The 16,003-nt window shown below is 45.2% G+C and overlaps 1 protein-coding gene and 1 non-coding gene across 2 annotated transcripts in view; both read left to right on the top strand.

Moving 5' to 3' along the window:
- Window positions 1-16,003, top strand: part of COP1 (COP1 E3 ubiquitin ligase) — a 125,042-nt gene that overhangs the window by 103,531 nt on the left and 5,508 nt on the right. The window lies entirely within an intron of this gene.
- LOC116492272 lies at window positions 3,121-3,245 on the top strand. Its single transcript, XR_004253582.1, has one exon.

Raw genomic sequence — 16,003 nt, 5'->3', positions numbered from 1 at the left:
TTTAGTACAAAAGGATTCATCTTGTTGTAGCCTTTCTCTCTTCGTTAGGTTCTCATTTGGCAGAAGTTAGGCAACGTTTGAGAACGGGAGGTAAAACAGGAGTTAGCAGCTTGCGAAATCTGGGTGCTGGTGTTGCAGCAAGCAGCCTGCGCTGGGAATGCGCGAGTTTTCCTTGTTCCAAAACGTTAGAGTATATATTTACCTTACGAAGGGTAAGCAGAGAGTCACACTGAAAATCACTCTGCTGGTGCTCAGATGTTTGTATAAGAAAAATACTGCTTTAAAGATTTCTTTTAGATAAATGTTTGGATAGCGGTATGCTTCCAGGGCAAGGAGGCTCACTTCGCTGGCAGCACCCTTCCCAGGGCATCCTTGATTGCAAACTCAAACCCTCTCCAAGTCCCTTGGATGCTTTCTGCAGCCATCCCTGCGGTTCCTGTAAAAATGCTCCTTGCTTTTCCCAGGAGCAGAGCTGACTGAATGTGCAGGTGGGGACAAGACCGTCTCCTTGTAAGCCAACTGCAGTCTCAAAATCTTTAGCTTTTGATCCCTGTTTTGAACCTGGGAATTATGGCTCCCTCCCCACACCAGAACGGGTGAGAATTCATTTTTATATAGACTTTAAAGTTTCCGTTTTCCTTTCTGAGCAGGTTTAAGGTGGTTTTATGATGCAGACAAATGTGTTCTCAGCCAGGATGGGGCTTCTGTATTCTTTATATCTGGAATGGTGACACACAAATGGGGAATTTGACTCCATCTCCCTATAAATAAAAATTAATGAAGTAACGAATCTGATGCACACTAAGCCATGCTGTCTCTGCCTCTCCTTACCCAGAGGAACACATACTGTGTATGTGCTTTGTGTTGTTTTGTTTTTTTTCTAGGATCCCTTTCTTATTGCATCATTTAGTTCTTGCCTGGAAGCTGTGGCTAGGGTAGTTGATTGTGAACTTCTTGCAGGAGCTGTCCTCCTGCTGCTGATGTAGCAGCATATATAGGTGTGCTGCGACAAGAAGTAGGTCTTGTTTAGTCCAGTTGTTTTTATCTTCTCAGATTCACTGTGCTTTGTCCTATATTCTCAGACTTTGAGAGCCTGCAAGGAAACAGCAGGTACCTGCCTTGTTCTCCAGCTCCAGAGCCATGATGTCTATTAAGGAGTAAGTCAGCAGCAGCGTCTCTTCAGAAAGAGCATTTAAAGGGTAGTAAAAAAGGAAGGAGGAAGCAGATTAGCTGGAAATTAATAATAAAAAAGTAATCAAATGCTGGAATTGTTTGTTGTCTTCCCTCATCAGCAGAGCTCAGGTTTGTATTCTCATATTTGTGTAGCTGAAGGATATGAAATCAGAGGTACTGTGTCTCTAAACAAGGGACTTGTTCCTTCCTGCAATTCCAGTAGTAAATGGCGTGATTTTTTTCATTATGGGCTTGAATCTTCTTAAACATCCCCTTGGCTGTTAGTGTCATTGGTAGCTTAATGGATTTCTTGATTGTTGAGCTCCTTTTTTGATACAGTATTGTTAATCTGTGCATGTTCTCAGAATGAGGGTTAAAAACAGTCATTTCAATTTGAGATATCTAGAGATAATTTTTATACCCACTGTGTGAAAATAACTTGAACAGTACTAGAATTATCCATTGTAAGCGAGATGATTTTACTCGTGAATTGGGTTTACAGATAAAATCTTCCTCATTCCTGGGACCTGGATTTTCTATTCATCGCTCTCTTAAGATTAATCGGGAGCAAGACTTAATCCAGAAGATGATTGAATTGTCCTTAAACAGTGATGTAGAACGTTACCCAGATCTCACTTTATCAAAATCCTTTTTCAGTCCTGCAATACTGAGAAATCATGAGTATATGAACTACTTGTGATGTGCACCACATGAAGATGCTTTTTCTTTATTTTCTGGCTCTTTAGAAAGGAAATATTTTTTGATTTTTTTTAAGTTGTCATAAGCTAAAGTTGTCATGAGCTGTTGTGTGGAATGGGCTAAATCTGTGTAGCATATTAGGAATTTTGTCTTGCAATAAGAATAAAGGTTTCCTTCCACCCGCAAAAGCCTCTGACAGCTTAAAGGTCTGCCACTAACTGAGCCACTGCTGATTTTGTGCAGTTGTCAGGACAGAAATTCAAGTACCTTAGTGCAGCTGTATTTCCAGACTGGGAACCTTGTTTCAGATTCTGTCAAAACAAAAAAATAGCAAGGAAAGACAAATGGAGGCTCCAGCTGCCCAGACCTTTTGACAGCCCTGCAGGACCCTGCAGTGGGCATCGCTGGGCAAAGCTGCAGCCTCCCCTCGCTCCCACTGCTGCTGCCAGCCCTGACTTTGTGCTTATGCTGCAGCAATGCTAACAACAAAAACATAACTTTTAAGAATTAATGCCTCTTTAATCTCCTGTTTTTCAGCAGGAAGCATGTAGAGCATGCAGGTTGTCTTAAATCTCCAGTTACAGCACAGAATAACGATTTCATCTTTTTTAGGTTTGTTTTTTCGCTTTTGGAGGAGCAAGATGAGAGCATGGGGTGGAGGGGAGCATCTAATTTGAGGACTTCCAGGCTGTGACCTGCAAGCTTGATAGTCCATCACATAATTTGAGGACTGCCACAAGAAAATGGTTTGTGATCAGTAACACTCGGGAACTGGTAATAGATGCATGTACCGCATCTAAAAAAAAAAAAGTGTACGTGTTGTTTAATGGCCTTGCTGTAAGGACACTGGCAGCCAGCACGTTGCTGGCACGCTGCTCCCTGTGGTTTAGGAGGGTAGTCAAGGCCAGGAGATTTAGGGGCTTATTAAAGGCACTGCAGCTTCAGGCACTGCTGCTAGCTAGCAGTCACCAAGTGAATAAGAAAGGAGCCTTTCGTGCCTTGTCAAGCCCTGTTGTGCCTGTGTCCTGTGCAGCCTCTTTCTTGTGGCCAGAGTGACTCTGACCTTCTGAGTTAAACTTGCGCACTTAATGATAATTTTTCGATTATTTGAATCCTCTTTTCTCCAGCTTATTTGCATGCACTCAATCACGTTTCATTTAGGATTTGATGCAGGCGGAAGCTGTGGATAAAGGACTGTACCAAAGTCTGTTTTAATCAAGTTGTCGAGGGCTGGAAGCTGCTGGACCAGTTGGGACCAGTCGTGGGCAAACGAAGAGTGTTTTGTCCACTGTTGCAGTCTTCCTAGAGTAAAGTGGAGGTCTCTGTCTGCTTTAGGAGAGCCAACTAAACTGGATCGTTCCCCTCCATACATGTTTTAAGCCAAAATGGGCCGATACAGCTCCTGCAGCTGCTTTCACAGCTTGTTCTGCTGCCAGCTGTGAAGGTCCAAAGGGGGGCATTGGCAACCCAAAGCTAAGCATAATTGCTTAGGGGTAGCCCAGCCCCGTAGTAAACAAAGACTATAATCAGAGCTGTTGTGTTTTGTATTAAAATGTCCTTTTTTCAAGTCCTCGTTAGGTTTATAGCAAGCTGGCTGGAGAGGTGATTAAATTCTGCTGGAAAAGTGCATGGGATGGAGCAGGTCTCCACGTCCTGGGGTTCCCCTTCCTTCTCAGTTTGTCCTGCTGCTTCTAGAGGCAGTAATATGCTGTGAGCCAGCTTTACAGTTTTGGTTGAAAATAACTGTGCAAAAGCCCATCAAAGCTGTTCATGTCCCAGAGTCACTTAAATATATCCATATATTAGTATCTAAAAGGCACCTCAGAGTGTGAGAGCTCCCTGGCATGCCAAGGGCCATTGCAGTCATCTGTTGGTGTCCCCAGACAGGCTCCAGTGAATCTTCAACAGACCTGACCATGTTTGTGTGCCCAGAAAGCCCAGGTACTGAAAGGAAAAGCAGGGAGGATGGAATTGCTCTCTTGAGTTTTTTTGGATGAGCGCTGGCCTGCTGCCTGGTTCCTGTCACTGTTTTGCAGAAGTGAGACAGATCTGGAAGAGGTGGTTGCAGCTGTGTATCTGAAAAATAGTGCTTTTAATTGCTAATTAATTGAAGTTACCATTTGCATTTGGGGTTTTCCTTTTTAAAGAATGACATGCATGCAACCACTGGCGTTGTTTATTTATAGCATGACTGAACCAGAAACTTTCTTCTGCTGTTTTGCTGGTACAACTGTACTTCGTTTATTGAATCTTCTGCTTTCCCATCCATTTTTTTGGCTTCTGTATGGATAGCCCTTGTTATTCTAGTCCTTGACTCCCCTCCTCTGCGGACATATAAACCTGTAATGTTTTCCCTTTCGTCTTTGTAAACAATAGGCAGTCGGGCTAATAGCGTAAGTACAAAGTCAAGGGGGCTTTGCAGATTCAGCTTGACAGCTCTTCTCCCTGAATTATTTAAAGGCTGTAGACAAAAACACCCATCTAGAGCTTCAGATGACTTCTCATCCAGTATTGTGGAGAATACCTGATACGTGAGCCCCACTGATTTTGCCCACTGAAGTCCACGCAATCAGTAGAGTAGCAAATGCAATTAGAATGCAGAGGCCATGTCCTGGTGTCCCTCCAAAAGGCGAGTGAGTTGCAGGGAGGTGAGGTGAAAGAATAGGGAAATTTCTCTCTGGCTGTAAGGGTTGTGTGTCAAGTTAGGGTGGCTGGTTTTTTTCCTCCTCTCACAATCAGTGAACTTACCTAAAGACATCCTACATCTTTCTTCTGACTTAACAACCCACCAAGGATTGCAATTATTTTTGCATTCTCATAGTTTTTAAATCTAAAACGCTTTTCAACAGTTGAATGACCCAGTGATTTCTGATTTCTCAGGTGCATTTCTGTTGCTGGTTTCACTTGTCCTTCTGGATCCTGGGCTGTTTTAGATGGATGGGATCAGGGAAGCAGGCAGCAGAGCACAATTGAGTCCTTCAGATGATGTGAAGTTCATTATTACCTTTTGAATAGTTCATTCTGCAGAACTAAGTAGGGAAGATGTCATGCTTGGCACTTACTGCACTAAAGCTATAAAGCTGTGCTCTCATCAATCTCAGTAGCTAAGGCATAGCCATTGTCTCTTCCTGCTCCCTTCTCCCCCAGGTAAATGCAGTAGAGAAAGCATCAGAAGTAGGATATTAGAGAAACAGCCTCATATGTATCATCTGTACACCGCATGGTTATGTTTAATGAAGTTCTTCACCTTTTATGTACAGTCATACCTTTATTAAAATTCAATTTACTGTATGTCTTTCAACACCAGCAGTACCATTTGGTAATCAACGCTGATATTTTGCAACGTGGCCTTCCTTTGAGAGCTGACTCGCAAAAATGTCAGGCGGGCTGCAACATAGCTTCCTTCAGCAATGCCACGCTTTCTTTCAGTGAAAGGCAGCACCCTGCCTGACAGCCTTGCAAGCATGACCCAGCTCGAGGTCCAGTTCAGCTCCCTTGTGCATATGCTCATGACGATAAGGATTTATGGAGACCATGCTGACCTCGAGCCAGCCTGGCTCCAACCTCATTCTCATCTGTGGGTGAGCTGGGGGCTGGCTCTGCTGCCTGGGGGACTGGGGGAGGATGCCCAGCGCCGCTGCCCCATCCTTATCCATGCTTACCCTGTTGCACCAGAATAGAAAGCAGAGGAAGAAAATGACTAGAGGCTGTAGCTGGTTTTCAGTGGCAACCTCTAGTTTATCAACAGATTATCTACCGTGTGATTTTCCTTTGTGTTCATATGATGCCCTGGCCAGTGAAAATATTTGCTTGCTGTGTTTGGAGCACTTTGAAATGCTATTTTTGGGAGAGAAGGCTTCCTGTTTCTAGGTAAAGCGCTGCTTTGTCTGCATTGCAGGAGGTTTCAGGTATGTAGTGCTGCAGTTGAGCCTGTTTATACCATTAGCTGGATTGAAAGTTAAAGGAGAGCAGCAGGTTGTGAATTGTTTCAAGATTAATGGAAACTATTGTTTTACCTTAATTAAACTTTTATTCATTAAATCAATTCCTCTTTCCAAAACAGGTGTATGGTATAAATAACACTAATATAGGGATAACTTCATGGAGCTTAGATACATACTAATATTAACACTTTCTCTGCAAGAAACAATTTGTCCCTTTTCTCACCAGGTGCTGGTGGTTTCACTCGTGATACACAAGCCATGCTATGTTCTAGGCTGCTTCATGGATTTTTGTCCTTGTGCCTTCCCCCTGATATCTTTTCTAACTTTTTTTCCCCTGACACTTCTCCTTCCAGTGTGGTGAAAACTGTTCTGTGAAAACACTTGTGTTCAGAGTTGCAGCTTGTGTATTTTCTCCTGCCCTAAAAAAAAGGAAGTGGGTGTGTATATATATTTTTGTGTATATTTATTTTTACATTTCCTGGAGTGGTTTATACAGCTACAGGCTGGGCCGTCTTGCAGGCAGGTATCCTTTCCTCTTCTGTTCTTACCACCACGCAGCTGCAGCCCTTAGGGTAGAAGCAGCCTGACAGGGGTCAGATATTTCCATTCTCCTGCTGAGCCTCACTTCCCCTGCCCTTGCTGTAGTTCTGCTTCCCACGCAGGCACCTAAACCCCTACCTTCCCTGTGTGCAGCCTTGGGTGGAGGTATAGCATCTCAGGTGTGCTGTCATTTTCCCCCTACAAACAGCATCCTCAGCCTTGGCACTTAAACCCTTGGTTTTGTTCCAGTTGCTGTTAGAAATACCAGCCCTGGCTTAAAGAGAAATGAAGGCTTTGATTTCCATGGCTGCCAAACTTCTGGCCCATCCAGAAACACAATTAGAAGCCTTGCAGATGCAGCGAAACCATCGTGTTTCTTTTCCAGCTGGCATGAGCATCCAGAATAGTTAATGTGTGTTCTGCAGGTATCAGAGTGCTCGAGTCCCTGTGCAGCGTCATTCCAAGACCCATTAACAAACCGGTCAGGATTTTAACATATGTCCCGAGCCTTCAAAGTTGGCTTGCTTGCAGAGGGAGACGTTAACCTGTGCAGTCTGAACCACCGTCGCCCCGACCCTTTCGCCTAGCTGCAGTCAGAGGTGACGGATCGTGGTCTCCAGCCAGCAGCCTGCTGCAGGCACCGCGCAGCATCCGCCGCGGCTCCCTCGTTGCTGTGCTATCAGGGCTCTGTTTTGGCTTGGCGGCGGGATTTCACGTCAGAACGGATGGGGATGTTCAGGGAACATTATTACAGTTAAAGCTTACAAATGAGCTGTCTGGGTTCGGCTTGTCTGAACGTGAGCTTTTTTGCATGTGTGGCAGGTGGAGGTGACTTTCATTAGGGCAACGCAGAGGAGCTGCAATCGGTATAAGATCCAATTTGCTAGGTATTGTCCAAGCAGACAGCAAGTGACAGTTTATTGCCCCTGAAGGCTTGACAGCCAAGCCATATAAAATGAACAGTAGCAGAGTATGAATCCGTTATCAGTTTTAAATAAATTCATTTCCTTAGTCCATCAGCCATTTTGTGAGTTTTTTTTGCCAAAACCTTCCCCTCTTGCTGACCCAGCCAGCCTGACTCAGCTTGGCTCTCTGCCATTCCTGACATCTTTTAGGATTAACCCCTTCTCCCATGTTGATTTCCACCATCTGTGACAATAATGCATTAATTGTTCTTCCACTTTTGCTTTGAGGGGACAGTGTCATGCGATGGGTTTAGTCCCATGTGGCTAAGCAAGGCTTTGTGCATCACTGTGCTCAGAGAAGGACGGCTCTGCATCCTGCCGTCGTAAGGCATCGGTACTCAGGTCCCTTGATTTCAGAGATCCAGTTGCCAAAGAGGTTGAGGAGATGAGCTCCTCTGCATTTCAGTGAAAACTTCCAAAAATGCAGCTGTTCTTGCTTACAGGCATGCTGTTGAATTAAAGGGACTGACAGTAGGCATCATCTGGGTCTGAAATGCTTCATCACGTGATAATTGGGAAACCTAAAGCATTACAACAGCAAGTAACTGCATACAGAGCAGAATTAATGAGCTTCAGCAAGCACAAGGCTGGACCTGCCTGGGATGGGCTGCTGTGCTGAATTCCAGGTGGCTGCCAGGCGCTACCAAAAAAAAAAAGCCATCACTGACAGCACTGTGGGCAAATCAATTTGGCTGTCAGCTATAGCATCGGTCCCAAGAACCACTGCTTTTTCTGTACCAACCAGGGGAATCAAACTAAAGTGCTGGATCCAGAACTGTTTAGGCTCAGGACACGGAGCATGTCCTCAAACAGCTGGCGTGGATGTGAGAAGGGAAGGGGCAACAGCAGGAGGGGCTCTGCAGGGCCTGAAGCACAGGTGAAGCCACAGCTTTGTAGAGGAGCAAGGATGGTGGGGCTCCTGGTATTTTCTGACATTGAAGGGCCACTGCATGTTGTCCCAACCCCTCGGCTAGGTAGCACATTGGGCCTGGTGCCTTCAGCCTCACCTGGCAGGCTGCTGTGGGCTGGAGGGGTTCAGTGTGCCTGATGGGGTTTGTGCCCCTGGTCCGTCTGGGAGAGGAGTGCAGCTGGAACAGGTCTCTCGTCAGCAAATAAATAAATGGCACAGCTCAGAAAAGGAATGCTTATTAGAAGAGTGAAATCTCAGGGGGATTACTTGCTGCTTCTTGTCTTCAGTGCCTCGTTGTGAACATCTGGATTAACCTTGAGCAAATCCACTGGGGGTGCTGCCTCGGTTTCCCCACATGTCAAAGTAGGATAATGCTTCAGCTGCCTCACCAGGACATTTGTTACTCTTAATTAATGTTGTAATGTGTCTTTGGTTCCTCTGGTAAAGTATGCTGTGTGAATGCTAAGTTGTTTTTACTGATTGGATTGTTAATTAAATGTGCACATATAAATGATTTATTGGCATTAGAGAACTAAGACTTAATAATTTAAAATATTAGCATCAAGGTGGGTTAGGTCAATTTTAAGCCTACAGCACTCCCCCTGTTTAGAGGATTAAACTGGTACTGGAAACTTAAAGGACGTAAATGGCATTGGGAGAGAAAGGGAAGCAGGAGCTTGGCCACCTAATGAGTTATTCCGTGGTGTCTCCATGTGGAGACTGTTTTAATTCAGGACCTCACCGCCAGTGCATGGCCTGGGGAAACCATTGGCAGGATCAGCAGTGCGCTGAGTTTTGGAGGGCATGGGAGGTGTCATTGAACCATTCCTCTTGGACTGACTTAGAAACCATTTGTCAGCGTTCAGAAGTGCACGCTCCAGTTCGACGTAGCAGATGACGTATGAAATTAGCTTGGTGTTCCAGGAAAAAAGCAGCAAAGGAAGGATGTCTGGGGGAACGTGTGTGCCAGGCTGCTGACGTGGATCACCTCCTGCTGACGGCTCCTGGCCCAGCAGTGGTTATATCTTCCCACAAAGTCACGTGGAGCTTCAGCCTCTAACCTCAAGGCTTCTGCCTCCTTATGTTCTTCTGTTCTCTAACCAGGCAGATGTTTGAGGTGAATAAGCTGTAGCTGACAGCCAAGGCAGCACCAGGGGAAGAGGTATGGCATCCTCGTGCACTAAGGAGTTCAGGGGCCTGGAAGTACAGAGAGGAGGCGTGCGGCAGCAGGTGCGGTTGGTCAAGTGGCTGGATGCTGGGGCTGGAGCGGAGGGTCAGCCCTCGTCCATTCCTTTTCTGAACCCAAGCAAAACGTGCACGCTGGTGTTAGTGACAGTGTGCTGGAGGCAAAAGGGTTGGAAATAAAGGGAAGCGGGATTTACAAGGCTGGATTCACAAAGGCAGGGAGAGCGGAGATGCAAAGACGTGGCATGGTGCTGTAGGTCGGGCACCTGAAACTGGAGAACAGAGCACTGAAAGTAGGGTTGTGATGAGAGAACCTATGTGAGGGACTGATCCCTCACATACGAAATCCCCAAAGGATATGGACAGATGGTCTGGGAAAGATGGAAGTGTTTTTGCACAAACCAGGGAGTTGTCCCTTTCTGTGTGAAGGTTTGAAAGAGGGAACTGAGCAGCTGGAAAGTGTTGGATGTAGTGTAGCTGGGAGAGGAAGCACTGACTTGCTGAAAATGAGAAGGAAGAAGTAAAGAGAAGGTGAGAGGGATGGGGGAACACATCTTTAGAGTGAAAGAGATGCATAGGAGAGCTATCTAAACATGAAGAAGGGTTTAAACAAATTGGAGTTTGCCCTTCGCAGTGGGGCAAGGAGAGTGCTCCAAGTTCCAGAGGAGCAAGGAGCTGAGGAGCATAGCCAGGGATGTCTCTGGCATCTCTCAGGGGTTTCCCAGCAGCATCTCTCTGTTCCTTCCCCCGCAGCAGCCCAGGGCAGCAGTTGGGAGCAGTGGTCCTTGCTGTGCTTGGGGACTGGGCTGTGCAGCACTCGCAGTAGGCTGTGTTTGTCGAGTAAACTGCTTGTGTAATTCGGGGGAGCTAGATCTGAAGAGGCTTTTCACGTTCTAGTGACTTCTGTTTACAGCCTTTGATCCCTGATGGTTTGCAGTTGGTCTGCACGAAATGAAAATCTAAAGCACCAGATTTAGGTCACACTTCTGAGTACTCATATGCAGAGTTGGTGGTGATTTCTCAGATCACACATTTTCTCTGATTAAAAAATGAGCGTTTAGGAGGGAGGCATACGCAGCAGTGATAACAATAGTAATACCCGCACCCCAGGGCTTCCTTTTGCCACATGCAGCACTGATGGGCAGGGCGGCATGACCTTGGTTGCGAAGAGATTAAATTCATCACCTCCAGCATGAGGTAATGACTGAGTGCAACAAACAGAAGAGGAAGGAGGGAGGGAGGGAAGGAGGAAAATGTATGGGCATAAGAATGCACTTCTTGGACGATGCAGTTGTCGAGCGCCGCGCTGCATCGCATTATGTAGAATTGCCAAATGAATGTTTGGGGGCTTTAGTACTAATAGAATAGATGCTAAAAGCTGTTTTCACAAAACTAATGCCTAACTATTTCCTGTGGTTTTGCAGAATTGATGCTAATGTGTTGCATGTTTATGTATATGTTTTTTGTAGGCTTATTGCAAGCTATATTTATATACTGCTGGCGCTTTGTTCAAGGCCTTGAGCTGATTGTTTGTGGGGAGTGGCTGAAATCCCACAGTATATGGTGATAGAAATGAGCAGCTTTAGAGATCTCATCACAGATAGATGGGCAGTGGGGCTCAGTATTTGCACATGTAAAGGAGGAGAAAACTTGCCCGTTGGGGAGGGAGAGGGGTTGGTGGGTGTGTATGTTAATAGCAACATAATTTGGTTTTAACATGTCTCTCTACCTGGCCTGACGATGGATGTGCAACAGCTGTTTAAGCTGTGTAGTTCAGCATGCACTAGGTGCAGAGTAATAAGCCTGTGACAAGTTATTCTCATCTTGTATTCTAAATAAATTAGGCACTCATCAAAAGCAGTTTGGTTCCAAAACGACTAAATTACAGAGGTGGTTGCCTGTAACATGCCAGCAGTTCCTAGGGTGGGCTTTGCTGGCTGGCTCTTCCCTTTGTACAGATTTCTTTGCCCTCTTCCAAGCAGTTTCATTGGCCCCATTTGCATCTTGAATTCAGAAGGGAGCAAATCGGTGCCCAGTTGCATGCAGCTCCGTCCATGTGTGTGCCTCTTTTCTTCTAGCCTGGTCTTTAGTTGCCTTGTTGAGCTTGTTTTCTTGAGAGCTGCACGCTGAAAAGAATGGTCATGCTATGAAAAAGTGATTTCTCACTTGGCTGAGAGATAGCTTACTACTTATTTGAGTGTGTCATTGGAGCAAGCCTTGGACTGCTTTCCTCTGAGCACCCGCGTGCTGTGAATACAGAAACCTGGGTGTATATAGTAGCAAATAAGCTTCCAGTTGCGTGGTATCTTCTTGTGCTGAGTTTGGTCTGAATAGAAGTAGGAAAATACATTAAGTGTAAAATCCCAAAATGAGCAGACTGCTTCTTCGGGGATGCTTTCTTAGGGTAGGAAAGAAGGATATGTTCATGTTTTGGGAGTTGCAGTTGGAAAATGCCAGATGTGGAAGTGTCAGAAAACCTAATAAAAGCGTCCATGGAAAAGAGGTTAAAGTATGGAATTGCAGAAAAATGAGGGCAGGGATTCAATGAGATGCTGAATTTCTGCCTATTCTCACTTCGTAGGGAGGCTAGATTCGTGAAGATCTCGTGAAGAAGCTTCAAGCTCTGCATGAGGCAGGATGAGGAAAACTAATTTGGTTGAATGCTTTTTCCCTTTATAGAGTACCCATGGATTCCTACATGAGAAAAAGCTTCATGAGTGCATGTATGGTTGTGGGCAACTCTTTCCAAAGAAAGCAAGCCAAAGGAGTGTTGTCATCTGTAAATCTGTAGGTTAATGTGTTAAGAAAATGTCTTTATTATGCTATGCAGGTGTGATTGTGTAGCATTTATAAACTTGGAGAGGGGAAAAAACCTCAGTATCTACAGCTGGAGTTAGAAAGAAGCACAGATGAGACCTTTTTTAGATTTATTTAGTCATCGCATTTTTTTCCTCAGATAAGCCTAAGGAGGCTTGATCTCCGTGTATAAAGGAATTACCTTCAGAACAAGATAAAAATACAGTTTCCAAGGATTAAAAAACTCACCATTTAGGCATGTGTGTTCTGTTCCAGATTTAAAACCTGAAGAGCTGGATGGTGCTGCTACTGAAAAGTCTTGGTATGGCATAGTTTGCGTGTAAGACAATAAATAAAGAACTTCTTTAAAGAACTTCTCAGCTTAAAGAAGTAATTCTGCTTGGGCCTGATGTTCCTAGTGGAGATAGTATTCTGTTAAATTTATTCAGAAGGGATTAATGTTAGGCAGTTGTGATGGCACATGAAGTAAATTCTGGAACGCAGGGAAATAATGGGTTGTGCATTGCTCTTAAACAATTGTACTGTGCACCCATTCATCGATTAAAGATTGTATCACGACAATGGAAAAAAGATAATTCTGTGTGCAGTGTATTACCCTGATGGGAGGAATTGTCATTTACTAGTTTAACTCTTTAAAAAAACAAAAAACAAACAAACAAAAAAACTTATATGTTGGAAGTTCATCGTGTTTCACAGGTTAGGATTTGTAATTTTCTTTCAAAAATGAAAGCTGACTTGAGTCATGCAACAAGAAAATAACGGGATCTTGAGGGATTTAGAGTGAAGAGCCATTATAATCTGCTAATTACAAGGTAGAGAGCAGTCAAGCATTGGTGTTCTGTTGGGGAGCTACTTTCACACATCTTGATATATGAAAAGGCTTCGTGTGTGATGTAGATGTGGAAGCGTACAGTGAAATGTCTTGAAGATGGTCAGCGGCTTTAGTCCTAAAAGCCAGCGCTGACTAATGGCCATCCTCAGTACGGACCGAGCAGCTTTACTGCTGAAGAAATGGCTTTTTGTGCAAACAGCACTAGATTTAGTTCAACTGTGCACTCTTATTCCATCTATAAATAACATAAAACAATGGCCAAGCTTTTTCACCCACTATATTTTCCCATTGTTCCAACAGCTTTACTTAATTAGGGCTCTAGCTCCTTTGAATGCATGTTCGGGGTTAGTCGGCAGTGAGTCTGTCTGCTTGAAAGGGAATTGCTGACAAACCAGGCATTTGTTAGCAAAAACGTCTGCTGGGGCGGGAAGGTGAGAAGTTGCTAATTTAAAATAAGATCTTTAAGAATCCTAGCTGTGAATCTATAGAACAACTCTTGCTGAAAATCCAGAAAATTTATGCTTACCTCAATGGCTATGGGGCTGGAAGGCTGGGGGGAATGCGCTTTATTTGTGCAGAAATGTGGGAATGGGAGAGGCACAAACTTCTTGGCCTGTAATTATTTATGATACAGTGGAAGTCCCAAATAAGATTTTCAGTCTATTGCACAAATGTGTGCGCATATAACTTGTAGGAACATCTTTCTCCACTATCAGTACCTTAATCCTCCTAACCAACAACTTCTTCATCCCATTGCATTGTTGCTGCTGTTTGTAGAAGGCGGGGGGGGAGTACAAACGTAGGAAATAAGTACAGATTGTATGATTTTTCCTTTAACCAAGCTTTCCTTCTTCCTCAGTGTGGTCCTGGTGGGAAGCAGCTGGATAAGTCTGTTTGAAGCGTAGCTTTGTCTGGCTAACAGCACTGAAGAGTGCTTCTGCATCTTTTATGTATTTGCATACGCGGTCAGAGCTGTTAGCTACCCGGTGCATTTCCCACCTCTTTAAGAGCTCTGACTCTGTTCCTGGTAAGAACAGCTTTCACAAAGCTGCCCCATTTGCAGAACATGAGCCAGCAGTGTGCCCATGTGGCCAAGAAGGCCACCAGTGTCCTGGCTTGTATCAGGAATAGTGCAGCCAGCAGGGCCAGGGAGGTGATCATTCCTTGTATTCAGCTCTGGTGAGGCTGCACCTCAAGTGCTGGGTTTGGTTTTGGGCCCCTCACTACATGAAGGACACGGAGGCCCTGGAGCGTGTCCAGAGAAGGGCTACAAAGCTGGTGAGGGGACTGGAGCACAAATCCTGTGAGGGGCGGCTGAGGGAGCTGGGGGTGTTTGGGCTGGGGAAGAGGAGGCTCAGGGGAGACTTCAGTGCTCTCTGCAATGCTTGGGGTGGACAGAGAGCATCCTCAAGGGACATACGGAGTGATCCCTTGCTCACCTCTTCGGTAATGAGGGGAGATGGCCAGAGATGACCCTTGCAGTTGCTCTGTGGAGTTGTCTGCCTGAATATCAGCATGCTTTCCAAGTAGACATGTGTCCTCATTGCAGTTGTAACCACTGTCTGTCTGGGTGACATTTTTAGCTAGGTCCCCCCACCCAGTGTTTTCTTGCCCAGAGTCTTATTCCTTATTACACTGAAGCAGCTCTGACAATTTTCAGGGCTTCAATTTTTTTGGCTAAGTTTTCTTCAAGTTTCATGAAACTTTCAGATCATTTCTGATTCTCCTAGTGCTGACTACTGTTGCATGAATGCCAGCAGTCAGCCAGGCCCTCCTTCCCCACCCTCCCTTCCCTGTACAAATTGCTTCCCCAGGGCCATCCACATACAGGGCTCATCTAGGAGGGGAGCAAATCAGAGTGCTTCAAAACCCAGCTGTCACCAGGTGAATAATTCCGTTGAATGATGAATGTAGCAGGTATCTCATCTACTCAGGAAGGTCCCAAATTTGATTTTGTTTTTCTTTCCCCTCAAGAGTGTGCTGTGGCAATTTCTTTTGGCGCAATCAGTGAAAGTCCCTTTGAATCCCAAGGGTAAATGCTCTGAAGTTGCTGTGGGTGGATGAATCACATTCTTCCAGTGCTGGTTCCAGGTGATGGGGATGTCAGGCTGAGGACAGAGGTGCTTGCATCTGGTCTGTCTTTGTTCCCAAGTCTGATTTACAACTTCATTTTGCATAATGCCTACCTTCATGTGGATATACATCCAGTCTCCAGGAAGTAAAAGATTTGTGGTGGGCTTATCCTTCCCAGTGTCAAGGAACTGTTCTTCAGACTTCCCTTAATATCTGATAATGATATCTCATTTCCCTGATGAGAGTCTTGAGGCGCACCTACATTTGGCAGTTAATCCTCTTAAATTCCTCTGTGTCTCCAAGAGGCAAGCAGCAGTGCGTTCTGCTGACTTTCCCAGAGCCTTGCTTTTTTCTGTTGATTTAACAGGACCAAAACTCTTAAACAGTCTCCTGTCAATGTCTGTCCCTGGCTTATTGAAATGCCACGCTATCTCAGTGTGGGGAACCCGAGCACGCTGTGTCACGTCTCCACCCCTCACTCCTTATCTGCACTGATGGGCATAGGAGAGGTTGCCACATCTCATCAGGTAGCACAGACTATGGCTTTCCGCAGGGGTGAAATAATACTTGAGATTAGCAACCGTATGGAACAAAATGCTGTTGTTTGCCAGGCAGTAAACCCTTCTCTCAATTTTGATTGTACTTGTTCCTTTTGTGTTTGCCCCTTCAATCTTGTTTTAGCAAAGGCAGCTGGCACCCGCTGCCTCGAAGGGCTACAGCTGCTGACCTCCTGCAGCAGGACCCCACGCAGGTGCGTGCTTAGAGTCATTTCACAAACCCATTTCTCCAGAGCCAGGACTACTCAGTTGTGGTGGATTCTGCATTGTTCTGCATTTTCCTGCCTCTGCTTGGGGAGCTTTTGGCC

The sequence above is a fragment of the Aythya fuligula genome, chromosome 8 (genome assembly GCF_009819795.1).
Source record: "Aythya fuligula isolate bAytFul2 chromosome 8, bAytFul2.pri, whole genome shotgun sequence".
Classification (NCBI taxonomy): Eukaryota; Metazoa; Chordata; class Aves; order Anseriformes; family Anatidae; genus Aythya; species Aythya fuligula.
The sequence above is the reverse complement of the archived record's forward strand: the minus strand, read 5'-3'. Positions and strand labels throughout refer to the sequence as shown.